Source organism: Anolis sagrei, chromosome 3 (genome assembly GCF_037176765.1).
Source record: "Anolis sagrei isolate rAnoSag1 chromosome 3, rAnoSag1.mat, whole genome shotgun sequence".
NCBI classification, from domain to species: Eukaryota; Metazoa; Chordata; class Lepidosauria; order Squamata; family Dactyloidae; genus Anolis; species Anolis sagrei.
Genome location: NC_090023.1, coordinates 29,430,053 through 29,444,811, shown reverse-complemented (window position 1 = coordinate 29,444,811; position 14,759 = coordinate 29,430,053). Strand labels below are relative to the sequence as shown.

Genomic DNA, 14,759 nt, shown 5'->3' with positions numbered 1-14,759 from the left:
TATTGTAATACTTCTGAAGTTAGCTGGACTAACCCTTATCATCAAACAAATGATCTGGAATATGTTTTGTGTAGCTTGAAGACTGAGACAACACTCAAGACAGCTCTGCCCATCTTTTGGCAGATGCTGGAAACGGATGTCAATATTATATTACAAAGTGTTGCAGCAATCTTTACCTCTGCCAGTTCTAAAATATGTCTATGGTGTCACTGGAGACAGATTGATTATAGAAAGGAATCAATAATTGCTCCCATCTGTTGAGTAAATAAATAGTATACATTCATGTCTCTTGATGTCAGTTTTGTTGAAAACTTTGTGGAGAGGATTAGTGAATGTTTGTATAGCACTTTGGAAGTCTAAAGTACTGTAAGTGCCAGGTATTATTACTACATCCTTTATGAATCAAGCCCATTAATAGGTAAACCACTGGAGTCTTTGTGCTTTGTTACTGCTTCTGATTATCCTGTCTACATTTTTAGTTTTCACATTTATATGATTATTTATCATGCTGGCATCTTGCACTTCAAAAAAATGAGGACACAGGCATACTTTATTATAATGTATCCTCACAGCAGTACTGTCAATGCAATTCTAGGCTGCATTGATAGTAATACAGTGTCAAGATTGAGAGAAGTCATAGTACCACTCTATTCTGTTTCACCTAGACCTCACTTGGAATAACATTGTGTCCAGTTTGGGGCGTCACCATCCAAGAAGACTATTTGACAAGCTAAAGTGTGCCCAGAGAAGGGTGAAATGATCAAAGGTTTGGAAGCCAAACTCTTCGAGAAATGGTTTAGTGCTGCTGAGCTTAGAGAATGAAAAGCTGAGAAAGGATATGCTTAAATATTTGAATGATTGTCACTTTGAGGAGAGGGCTAGCTTGTTTTCTTCTGCTCTGGAGATTAACACGTGGAACAATAGATTTAAATTTCAGGGGGAATTCCACCTAAACACTAGAAAGAACTTCCTGATGCTAAGAGTTGTTTGACAGTTAAATATACTGCTTTGGAGTGTGGTGGAATCTTCTTCTCTAGAGATTTTAAAGCAAAAACTGGATGGCCATCTGTTGGGAGTGCTTTTATTGTGAGTTCCTGCATGGCAGGAGTTAGACTGGATGGCCATTGTATGACCTCATCAGAGGGGCAAATTGCCCGTCCTAAGACAGTTCGACCTCTTTTCAGGCACAGAGCTCACTGGATCCCATCACATGACACCAATCAACTTCCAGCAGAGCTCCGTGCCTGAAGTGTGGTCAAACTGACGCAAGAGGCAGCACCGGAAACACAGGAAGCTTTCTGTGTTACATAGACAACAATGTGGATGGGAAGGAGCCAAGCAGCATCACTTTCCTTTGTGGGATGAGGTGAGGGCACAGGATGACGGGTTCCCCTTGCCCCCCCCACCCGATTTACCATAAGCCATGGCAAATTCCCTCACTATCACCTGGATTGGTGACCTCAATATGATGAGGTCCATGGTCTCTTCAATTTCTATGATTCTATGATCTAGACTGGAACGCCATTCTAGACTGGAACGCCAAGGTGGGAAGTCAAATGACAACAGGGATCACAGGCAAGCATGGTCTGGGAGAACAAAATGAAGCGGGACGCAGGCTGATAGAATTTTGCCAGGAAAACTCACTGTGTATAACAAACACTCTCTTCCAACAACCTAAAAGACGGCTTTATACATGGACTTCACCAGATGGTCAGCACCGAAATCAGATTGACTACATCCTTTGCAGCCAAAGGTGGCGGACATCCATCCAGTCGGTGAAAACAAGACCTGGGGCTGACTGTAGCTCAGATCACGAACTTCTTATTGCCCAGTTTAGAATAAAACTAAAGAGATCAGGGAAAATACACAGACCAGTTAGATATGATCTCACTAACATTCCTAGCGAATATACAGTGGAAGTGAAGAACAGATTTGAAGGACTAGATTTAGTAAACAGAGTCCCAGAAGAACTATGGACAGAAGTCCGAGACATTGTTCAGGAGACGGCAACAAAGTACGTTCCAAAGAAAAAGAAAACCAAGAAGGCAAAATGGTTGTCTGCTGAGACACTGGAAGTAGCCCAAGAAAGGAGGAAAGCAAAAGGAAACAGTGAAAAGGGGAGATATGCCCAGTTAAATGCGCAATTCCAGAGGTTAGCCAGAAGAGATAAGGAACTATTTTTAAATAAGCAATGCATGGAAGTGGAAGAAGACAACAGAATAGGAAGGACAAGAGACCTCTTCCAGAAAATTAGAAACATTGGAGGTAAATTTCAGGCAAAAATTGGTATGATAAGAAACAAAGATGGCAGGGACCTAACAGAAGCTGAAGAGATCAAGAGAAGGTGGCGAGACTATACAGAAGATCTGTATAGGAAGGATAATAATATTGAGGATAGTTTTGACGGTGTGGTGAATGAATTAGAACCAGACATCCTGAGGAGTGAGGTTGAATGGGCCTTAAGAAGCATTGCTAACAACAAGGCAGCAGGAGACGACGGGATCCCAGCTGAACTGTTTAAAATCTTAAAAGATGATGCTGTCAAGGTAATGCATGCCATTTGCCAGCAAATATGGAAAACACAAGAATGGCCATCAGACTGGAAAAAATCAACTTATATCCCCATACCAAAAAAGGGAAATGCGAAAGACTGCTCAAACTTCCGTACAGTGGCCCTTATTTCTCATGCCAGTAAGGTAATGCTCAAGATCCTGCAAGGAAGACTCCAGCAATACATGGAGCGAGAGTTGCCAGATGTTCAAGCTGGGTTTAGAAAAGGCAGAGGAACGAGAGACCAGATTGCCAATATCCGCTGGATAATGGAGAAAGGCAGGGAGTTTCAGAAAAACATCTACTTCTGCTTCATTGACTATTCTAAAGCCTTTGACTGTGTGGATCATAATAAATTGTGGCAAGTTCTTAGTGAGATGGGCATCCCAAGCCACCTTGTCTCTCTCCTGAGGAATCTGTACAAGGACCAAGTAGCAACAGTCAGAACTGACCACGGAACAACAGACTGGTTCAAGATTGGGAAAGGCGTACGGCAAGGCTGCATCCTCTCACCCAACCTTTTTAACTTGTATGCAGAACACATCATGCGATGTGCGGGGCTGGATGAATGCAAAGCTGGGGTGAAAATTGCTGGAAGAAACATTAACAACCTCAGATATGCAGATGACACCACTCTGATGGCCGAAAGCGAGGAGGAGCTGAGGAGCCTTCTAATCAAGGTGAAAGAAGAAAGCGCAAGAGCCGGATTGCAGCTAAACGTCAAAAAAACCAAGATTATGGCAACAAGAATGATTGACAACTGGAAAATAGAGGGAGAAACCGTGGAGGCCGTGACAGACTTTGTATTTCTAGGTGCAAAGATTACTGCAGATGCCGACTGTGGCCAGGAAATCAGAAGACGCTTACTTCTTGGGAGGAGAGCAATGTCCAGTCTCGATAAAATAGTAAAGAGTAGAGACATCAGACTGGCAACAAAGATCCGCATAGTCAAAGCCATGGTATTCCCTGTAGTAACCTACGGATGTGAGAGCTGGACCTTAGGGAAGGCTGAGCGAAGGAAGATCGATGCTTTTGAGCTGTGGTGTTGGAGGAAAGTGCTGAGAGTGCCTTGGACTGCGAGAAGATCCAACCAGTCCATCCTCCAGGAAATAAAGCCCGACTGCTCACTGGAGGGAAAGATACTAGAAACAAAGTTGAAGTACTTTGGCCACATCATGAGGAGACAGGAAAGCCTAGAGAAGACAATTATGCTGGGGAAAGTGGAAGGCAAAAGGAAGAGGGGCCGACCAAGGGCAAGATGGATGGATGGCATCCTTGAAGTGACTGGACTGACCTTGAGGGAGCTGGGGGTGGTAACGGCCGACAGGGAGCTCTGGCGTGGGCTGGTCCATGAGGTCACGAAGAGTCGGAGGCGACTGAACGAATGAACAACAACATGATCTACATTATGCAGAATTTATAATTGGCATAAGACAGGAACAACACATCACAACACTATGGTCACACTTCTACATTTGTTGTGGTTAAGAATCAAGGATCCCCATGACAAAGGGTGGAAAAGACTAAAGTAAGAAAATTCAAAATTAAAAAACAACACTTTTTTAAAATTAGAGAAATCCTCTCTAGAAATTTCAAGGGCATCGGCTAGCAGTTGACCATAGAGTCAAACCAGAGGATTTAGACATTCCTTGAAAGTAAATCTAAGAGGTTGGCTGTACTTTGCTACTGTTGCTTCCATTTTCTTCCCATGAATAATTTGAACTGGTGTAGTGCTTTTTGGCCAGAAATGTGATAGATTTGGATCCCTCTGTATTTGCCAAACAACACATGAGGTCCTTTGTTGTGTAGCCACACCAGTTGACAGTGTTAATGGACAAAAGAACTTCCAGTGATGACACTTTGGCGATAACAGATACAGTCTTTTCACTTCTCCAGGCTCCTCTTGCTTTACATTTTGGGTTTTTATATTTATATGTTTTATATGTTTTGGCACGTTTTATTGATTTTTATGTTTGCTATAAGCCTGAAAATACACTTCCAGAGCAGCAAGTACTTATTATGCAATGAGCTACAAACCACTGACTTTTACAAGGCCACACAGTGACCCTCTATGTCCCTGGGTGACACAATGGGAGGTCTGAAATGAGGCCATGTTAAGTGTAACGTTCTATCCAGTCGAACAAACTAGTTCCTACTGTAAGCCATTTTAAATATATTAAAATTCATTTGGCTCAAGAAAAAGGGAATTCTGGCATATTTTCTTGCAGTCAACGTTTTGTTCTCTAACATACTGCTTCTTAAACTATTGGTCCTAGACCCAAATGGGGTTTCCTTAGCCCAATATTGGGGTCAGAAAAAATTGGCGAAAGGTTTCTGAATGCCATTTACAAAAGTCTGTTACCAACAACATTGGACTCTGCAGAAAATGCTTCTACTTTGCTCCACAAAAGGGAAAATTACTCTGTTTTAGCAAGCGTTGCACATGCTGATGTAATTTCAGTAAATGTTTGATATTTATACCTATTTTATATACCTAAATAACTGGGATCACATAAAAAATTCTCAGTTGAGTGTGGAGAAAGTTTAAGAAGCCTTGCTCAAACGTGTAGTTTAAGAACTAACCGTGAAAATGTATAACTGTGAATTGTGTATACATTAGAACTGTAGTAGTTGTGGCAGGATTACCTGTACATGAAAATTGGAGGCCACAATTCAATTGAGTTAAGTACACTTAAGCCTCCTAATGTCAGTAAGTGTCCCTTGCTCTGTGCTGAATGGTGATCAGCACGTTTGTATAACCAGAAATTTACTATGATATATTATTATTATTATTATTATTATTATTATTATTATATTGCATGATTGGAATCATTATGGTACTATGTCACAGTTACATGTATTAAAGTTGCAACCTTGAGTTGATAGATCAGTAAATCAAAGCCATAGTTGATTAGTCCATGGAACCTAGTTATAAAGCCATAATGGCAAGTTTATATAAACCAGTTGCAAGTTTAAGCAAACCTTATTTTAGAGGTAAATTGACTCTGGTGTGTTGCAGAAATAGTGAATGAAGAGCAAGTAGCAGCTTTTGACTAAAGTCTAGATCAGGCATGGGCAAACTTCGTCCCTCCAGGTGTTTTGGACTTCAATTCCCACAATTCCTAACAGCCGGTAGGAAGGCCGAAGTTTGCCCATGCCTGATCTAGACTATGTGTCCAGGAACATGACCTATTGAACTCCATAGAATTTCTTCTAAGTAGACATGTAGAGGATTACATTGTAACTAGTTGACACCTTGGATTTCTCATGCTAATGGATATGAACAGAAGTACCCCAAAAGTGTATGCATGTGCAAACTTGATCAATTTTAAATTGTGAATTGTAATCTGCACTGTATCAATGGAATTTAACATTCATTTTAACTCTGTGTATTTTGTTGTATGTCTTTTAATAGTGTTTTATCTCTTGTTTTGATGATGTTGTGTCCTCCAGCTATAAGGAGAGGTGGGCATTATTATTATCATTATTATTATTATTATTATTATTATTATGACACAAAAACACAGTATGTTACAGCAAACGAGACCATCATCATCATCATCGAGAACAGGATGTTTGGATATGTAAAAATCCCGAGAACCAGAGTTATCTAGTCGTTTGAATGTTGAATTAACACACTGGGAGATCAGGGTTCAAGACCTCACTCAGGCCTTGGCCAAGTCACACTCTCTCAGCCCCAGAGAAAGACAAATCTAACCTCTAAAACTATGTGCAAAGAAAACTCCATTTGTTCGCTATAAATTCGAAATGACTGGAAAACACACAAAACTTTTAAAATAATAATATATTATCTGCTCAAACTTTAATAGTGACCGAGCTCATCTAGTGCTGTGCCACAAAAGTAGCTGTTATCATTGTACTGGAATGATTTCTTTAAAATATAAAGAATTGTATGGGATATTTTGTTGTTGCTATGTATCATCATCAACAACAACAACAACAGACTTGTGATTTTGTGATATGAAATCCAGCATATATATCTTATTTGCTGTGTCATATTGTGTTTTTGTATCAGAATAATAATAATAATAATAATAGCTTTATTTATATCCTGCCACCATCTCCCCGGAGGGACTCGGGGCAGCTCAAAGAAAGCACTCAATAGTGCAATAATATATATATACAACAAAGTTCAAAAAAATCAAAAATTAAATTAGCCCAATTTTACATTAAAACAGCAAAAAAAAACCACACACCCTATTTATTTATATAAACTATATATAACGGCGCTCCATGCAGTCATGCCGGCCACATGACCTTGGAGGTGTCTACGGACAACGCTGGCTCTTCGGCTTAGAAATGGAGATGAGCACCACACCCCAGAGTCAGACATGACTGGACTTAATGTCAGGGGACTACCTTTACCTTTATACTATAAAACCCAGCAGGCTGTGAAAATAGCGGCTGTATGCAGTAAAGTGCAAGACTGAAGCAAATCACGAAGTCCTAATCATGTTTAGTGATTAAGGTCATAATCACTAAACATGATCAAAGGCTTGCTTTAAAAGCCATGTTTTCAGGTGTTTGCAGAAAACTTGGAGAGTGAGGGCTATCCTAATTTCCTTAGGGAGGGCATTCCAAAGCCTGGGAGCCACCACTGAGAAGGCCCTCTCTCTTGTCCCCACCAACCACGTTTGAGATAGAGGTAGGGTCAAGAGAAGGGCCTCCCTGACAGATATTAGGGCCTATGCCGGTTCATAAAAGGAAATGTGGCCTCGAAGATAGGTTGGACCTGACCTGTATAGGGCTTTGTTGGTAATAATCAAGTTGTTTTCAATTTATGGTGACCCTATTCTATTCTTTGTTCCTCCACTATCTGAATGTTTAATATCATGTCATATCTTTAGAAGTTTATTCGCTTTAGAAATGTGTCATAAAATATTATTAATCTATTGACTGAGATAATATTCATAAGCATTTTGATGAAGGAAGCTTCATTTTTATACAACCCATATTTAAGTAGCGTAACATATGATAATCGCCTATCCTACTGAATGTATATGTATGAATGCAATTTAAGAACATGTAGATTTGCCAAAGCCTAATAATCTGTGTGGAGCCCCCAGGGATGCATAGGTTAAACCACTGAGCTGCTAAACTTGCTGACCAAAAGGTCAGCAGTTCGAATCCAGGGAGCGGAATGAGCTCCTGATGTTAGACCCAGCTTCTGCCAACGTAGCAGTTCAAAACATACACATGTGAGTAGATCAATAGGTACCACTTCGGCTGGAAAGTAACAGTGCTCCATGCAGTCATGCTGGCCACATGTCCTTGGAGGCATCTACGGAAAACGCCAGCTCTTTGACTTAGAAATGGAAATCCCACCCCACCCCCCCAGAGTTAATGACTCGACTTAATATCAAGGAAAACCTTTATTTTACCTAATAATCTGTTACTGTCTTGAATATCACTTGTGCAAAAATGCAAAATGCTCCAAAATTCCAAATTGTCCACATGGATGTTAGAACAAAAGCAGTTATAATAACTGTGAGATGCATGTCATCAGCTGTTTGCAAATCTTTAAAATGTCATGGGAAGGAGATATAATGCTGAAATTCCAATTATTTTAATGTATACATACCAATAAGGAACAAAAGCAGTTTACGGAAAATGGATATTAAAGAAGATAAGCAAACTGGAGATGAATTAGTAATAACATGTTACTCTAGTGGGCTATTTAAGAAGAAAACTGTTAAATCAAACAGTGATGTAAATCATGCATAGAGGCCTAAATCGCTTCGGCTGTGGCTATTAAATGAAGAAATTACAGTCTTTTGGTGAACGTTTACCCTTCTCAATCATTACATCCAACACACAGGCTATCATAATACGCTGTTCTAGCACTGATTATACTGTTTCCTTCAATAACTACGTCAGAAAACACAGAGAGAATGTGACTAATGGAAACCCCATAAATTTCAGCGTTTTTAGGCAAGAAATAAAGAGAGGGGTTTTGCCAGTTTCTTTGGCCCCTTCTACCCTGCTATATAAAATCCAGATTATCTGCTTTGAACTGGATTATATGGCAGTGTGGACTCATATAATCCAGTTCAAAGCAAATAATATGGATTATATTGCAGTGTAGAAGGGGCCTTCTTTTACTAACCAGGACTGACCTTCCTTAGCTTCCAAGATCAAACAGGAACGGATGCCTTTATGGTGTTTAGGCAGCTTTAACAGATACTTAGTATTAAAATATGTGAACAGCAGATAATCCTCCATTAACATGTCCTGGGATTTACAAGCTTCAACAACAATAATAACAAAGTTCTTTATTAGCCTTTTCAAATGTCGTAACCATTTACGGAGGTAGTTTCTGATTAATACAGAAATGCATATGTAATACAGCCCACAATTTTTCCTGTTTCAAAGACTAAGGCCCCTTCTAAACAGTTGAATAAAACCCCACATTATCTGGGTTATATGGCAGTGTATACTCAGATAATCCAGTTCAAAACAGATATTGTGGGATTTTCTGCCTTGATATTCTGGGTTATATGGCTGTGTGGATGAGCCCTGAGTCCCCATGTACACTGCCATATAAAAACCAGATTATCTACCTTGAACTGGATTATATGGCAATGTGGACTCATATATTGCAGATTAAATCAGATAATCTGGATTATATAGCAGAGCCGATCCTAATTTACTGAATTTTAAAAAATGTGTGTCACTCTCCTATTCATAAAGGGGGATATGTAATAATAATAGTATAAACTAATAATAAAACTGTATTTCTATTCCGCCCTCTGTCCCCAAGGGCACTAAGTAATACCCTTCATTATCTAAAGGCAAGGAAGTAAACCCTGTGTGTGGGTAGCTTTTCAAGTTGCCTTTTGATGGTGACATCAATTTCATAGAGGCTGGATCTACACTGCCATATATAATCCAGATGATCAAAGCAGATAATCCAGATTATTTTCTTTGAAGTGGATTAGATGAGTCTACACTGCCAAAAAAAATCAAATTCAAAGCAGATAATCTGGATTGTATATGTCAGTTAACATGGAACCAGAGATGCTTCTGGCAGTTCATTCCTTGGAAATGTAGCCTACAGCACTTAAAATTTCTTGACGGTCTCCCATCTAAGTACAAACAAGGGCTGACCCTGCTTAGCTTCTAAGATCCTACATAATCTCATACCTGATATTATATTGATGGAAAAAAGGAGAAAAACAACCCTTTCTCCACATGCCATGGGTAGTTTTATAAAACTCTACCATGCTCCAGCTATCACTCCCATTTTAAAAAAAAATCCTCTGGTGCCTCTATTTCAATGGAAGCTTAACCTTTGAATGGGCCTATTTCAAAGTAAATATGCATAGGATCGAGATAGTGATACAGAAATGTCAATGGGTTGCTATGAGTTTTCCAGTCTGTGTGGCCATGTACCAGAAGCATTCTCTCCTGATGTTTCACCCACATATATGACAGTCATTCTCAGAGGTTGTGAGGTGTGTTGGAAACTAGGCAAGTGAGGTTTATATATCTGTGGAATGTCCAGGATGGGAGAGAGAACTCTTGTCTGCTTGAGCCAAGTGTGAATTGGCCACCGTGATTAGCATTGAATGGTCTTGCAGCTTCAAAGCTTTGCTGCTTCCTGCCTGGAGGAATCCTTTGTTGGAGGGTGTTTGCTGGCCATGATTGTTTTTTTTTAAAAAGTGAGAATAACCATTTTATTAAAGATACAGTACACTCAAGTTTAATAATAATGACTTCCCTGCTGTGGTCCAACTATTCCTATAATACATTCATAATGCCAAATTTCAAACAATTATATTAAACTGACATCATACTCATATTGTCAAATACTGTCTGTAATCAGGAGGATTACATGATTTTTTCATGCCAGGAATTCCCCTGTTTTTTGAGAGTTCCTCTATTTACTGCCCTGATTTTAGTTTTTTTTTAAAAAAATACCAATGCCAATGTTAGTGTCAATTTTTAAATAAATGTATATTTATTAGTCATGAATGTTACGTGGCCATAAGTTAGAAAGACCAAATATATGTGTCATTTACATTCTATAGTAAATTGCTGGCATGCGCAGGAGCATCTATTGTTCATGAAGATTTAAGAATATGAAAGGATTTCCCCATTCATTCCAGCATCTGCAGCACATGTGGAGCTGTCCTGGCCATTCATTCATTTGGAGAACCTGACCTTTTGCCCGAGTGAGAATACGAAGACCCTTGGATTGGAGCCAGGGTATGCAATCCTACAACAATATCAGGCATCCACATAGTAGGCGACAATACGGCATACTTGTGAGTAAGCTTCACCAAACTGAATGGAATTCATCTCACAGTAAACAAACTAAGAATTACAGCATCAGAATAGTACTACTCTCGGCACAGACCAAAAAAGCCCCACTTCTAAACATTTCCTTTCATTTGACTTTCACTGATATCTCACTAAGTCATGCTATGGTTCTCAGATAATTTCAACTAAACACATACCTTCTATATCAGGCATGGGCAAACTTTGCCCTTCCAGGTGTTTTGGACTTCAACTCCAACAATTCCTAACAGCCTACCGGCTGTTAGGAATTGTGGGAGTTGAAGTCCAAAACACCTGGAAGGGCAAAGTTTGCCCATGCCTGATTTATATCAATCAGGTTGCAAAACTGCACGCAGAAAATATTACAATCTTCTCATAAATTCTGTAAATCTAAACACTGAAAATCTATGTTTAGATATGCATTTTTAAAAGGAACTCCCAGTTGAGAAACACACGTTTACTATAATTAAAATGACTACAAATACTTCCACTTTGCCCCCTGAAACATACTTGGAGAATATTGCACAATGATATCTCTCAAAAACAACTGGTACTAATCTAGTTGAGACGTTCGGATGCCAATTGTGAAGCAGGAAAAGATGGACAGACAATTCATATAATCAGTCTTCCTAAACTGGCATTCCTTCAATGCAACATAAAAGTTAAAACAAAAGTTTTAAAAGTACAGTACCTGATGTAGGCTGAGACTTATCCAACAGTCACCCTTTCTTGCAACTGAATTTCACTCTGCCAGAGCTTCTGTATAAAATGCCTTCATCTGCTTTTTTTCCTCTCTCTCTCTTTCAAAGTATGTCAGCACAAGCCCAGGCAACCTTCAAATCCAGGAAAATAAAATTAAGCATGCAGATCAAAGGCAGACGAGCAGTGAAACCCAATGCCTGTAATCTGATCAGTGATCTGTTGCCATACATCAAAGGCTTGGGCTTTGGAGACGAGAGAAAGAACTTTCTTTTCAGCAGGTAGTTATGTTTCCTTCTTTGCTGGCTTGCTTTTCTTTTTTTCTCAAGCTCCTTGCATCAAAACTCATCCCTATAGGTCCATCTGCCCTCCTTTTTTATATTTTTTTGGTTGGGAAAAGTCGTGCTTCTTGGAGCTGAATGGCTGGATCTGTAGGCTTTTCTTTCTTTGCTTTTTGTTCTCAAGCTGTGTGTTGGAAGCTTTCCCCAGTGCCAGCGGGTTCCGCTTTCAGCCTTTCATCTCCCTGAACTGATCCCATGACATCATTCCCAGCGTTGTGGGACTGGTTGGAGAGCTATATAATGCAGCCTGTAGGGAACACACAGCTGAATGGCAGCAGGGCTCTTGTGTGGTTTCTAATTGAGTTAGCCGTTGTAAACACTGCATGAAACGTTCTGCAAAGTTTCCTCCTCTCTGGAATTTTCATACGAACTCACGAAAGGGAGACCGTGAGCTTCAAATGTCCTCGTTTTAATAAAGTTATCTGGTCCTCGTTTTGCAGAAGGCAATTTCTTTGCCAGCACTGCGTCCAACCGACATTTCCCCTGCACAAGAGTTCAATGACAGACTGGTGGGATGCTTTGTAACAGCTGCCAAGAAATTCCCACAAAAGATACCAAAAGAATTGCCCTTCCCCACACACATACATGCACCCAGATTCCCACACTCAGGATGCATCTATACTGTGAAATTAGAGCAGTTTGACACAAATTTAACTGCTTTTGCTCAATGCCACAGAATCCTGGGAGTTTCAGTGTGGTGAGGCACCATAATTCCTTGGCACAGAAGGCTAAAGACCTTTCAAAACTACAACACCCTGGAATCCACTGCATTGAACTATGGCAGTTAAAAGTCATGACAAACTACATTATTTTAAAGCAGTGTTTCTCAACCTGGGGGTTGGCACCCAGTGGGTGGGGGTCACGAGGGGGTGTCATGGGGTTCATTAAAGACCATCAGGAAACACAGTATTTTCTGTTGGTCATTGGGGTTCTGTGTGGGAAGTTTGCCCCAATTCTATCATTTGTGGGGTTGAGAATGATCTTTGATTGTAGGTGAACAATCTCACCAACTACAACTCCCCCAAACTCCACCAGTGTTCACATTCGGGCAAATTGAGTATTCGTGTCAAGTTTGGTCCAGATCCATCATTGTTTGAGTACACAGTGCTCTCTGGATGTAGGTGAACTACAGCTCCAAACTCAAGGTCAATGCCCACCAAATCCTTCCTTCTGCTGGTCATGAGAATTCTGTTTTCCAAGTCTAGCCCAATTCAATCATTGGCAGAGTTCAGAACGCTCTTTGATTGTACATGAACTGTAAATCCCTGCAACTACAACTCCCAAAAGACAAAATCAATAACTCCCAATCATTGGTAGAGTTCAGAATGCTCTTTGATTGTAAGTGAACTATAAATCCCTGCAACTACAACTCCCAAATGACAAAATCAATAAACCCCCACCCAACCCCACCAGTATTCAAATTTAGGCATATCGGGTATTTGTGCCAAATTTGGTCCAGTGAATGAAAATACATCCTGGATATCAGATATTTACATTACAATTCATAACAGTAGCAAAATTACAGTTAGGAATAGCAATGGGAAAAAAAGTATGTTTGGAGGTCACTACAACACGTGGAACTGTGTTAAGGGGTCGCAGCATTAGGAAGGTAGAGAAACGCTGTTATACAGGGTAGATGCACCCTTAGTTTGAGTACTGAAGAGGCTTTAAGTTCAAATACGTTAGCACACAACTCTGACTTTGGTTGGAAGGAGGTTTGTTCGATATGAAAGACGTACATGATTGTGCTTTTCCTGTATGGCAGCGGGTTGTACTAGATGGTCCATTAGGTCTCATCCAACTCTATGATTCTATGACAGCCCAATCCCATACCCAACTATTCTGAAATGTACTTCACTGATTTGAAATGGGAGTCCTGACTAAATAATATCTATGCAGCCTTTGATTGTGACTTGAGTGAATCAAAATGGTTAGACAACTTCTTGGGAACTGTGGCACTGCTTTGCTTATCGCTGGTACTCGTGTGAGATTTGTGCAAGACTGTTAATTAATGCTTCTGTGTGTGAACTGAGTCCAGCCCTTGATCTGTCCGCCCTTCCTTACAGATCTATGGCGAGGAAACCTGATCCTACTGCGAGATGGTGATCTCTTTGTTTTCCTTCATGCAGAGAGTGGTTTGGCATGCGCTGTCATGTGCCTTCCAGTCTAATCTGATTGATGGTGACCCTATCTTTGCGGACAAGCTTTAATCAGGTTTTCCATTGTCTTCCTTTAATAATAATAATAATAATAATAATAATAATAATAATAATAATAATACTTTATTTATACCCCGCCACCATCCCCCAGAAGGGACTTGGGGCGGCTTACATGAGGCCAAGCCCATCAAATACAGATACAACAGTACATCACAAAACAAGCAAGCAAATAAAACAATATAAATAATATAACAGAACATAAAGTAATAACACACAAGAGATTTAAAAACACTATGACGGCCAGACGTAGTAGATTACAATTTTAAAACACTGGGCGTGTACGAGTAGAGTATGTCTAGACATGGGGGTTTTAGAGAGTGATGTAGGGAGATCAATCCAATGGATAGATAAAGTGCTTCAGAGGACATATAGAAGGAAATTGGTCAGACCAGGGCACTTATTCCTTTATTCGGGGAAGGCGCACTGGAACAGCCATGTTTTCAAGCTCCTTCTAAAGACTGCCAAAGTGGGGGCTTGTTTGATATCTTTAGGGAGTGAGTTCCAGAGTCGGGGGGCCACCGCAGAGAAGGCCCTCTCCCTCGTCCCCACCAATCATGACTGCAAAGGGGGCAGGAGCGAGAGCAGGGCCTCTCCAGATGATCGAAGATAAATTTACACAGGTAGGTGGGTACCAAACCGTTCAGGATTT

At 40.2% G+C, this 14,759-nt stretch overlaps 1 protein-coding gene across 1 annotated transcript in view; it reads right to left on the bottom strand.

Annotated features, from left to right (window-relative positions):
* TNFRSF19 (TNF receptor superfamily member 19) overlaps positions 1–12,384 on the bottom strand; it is a 60,731-nt gene extending 48,347 nt beyond the window's left edge. Inside the window, exon 1 of the mRNA XM_067466575.1 lies at positions 11,543–12,384. The gene's annotated coding sequence lies outside the window, so the exon portion shown is untranslated. The remainder of the gene's footprint in view (positions 1–11,542) is intronic.
* Between the last annotated feature and the right edge of the window lie 2,375 nt (positions 12,385–14,759).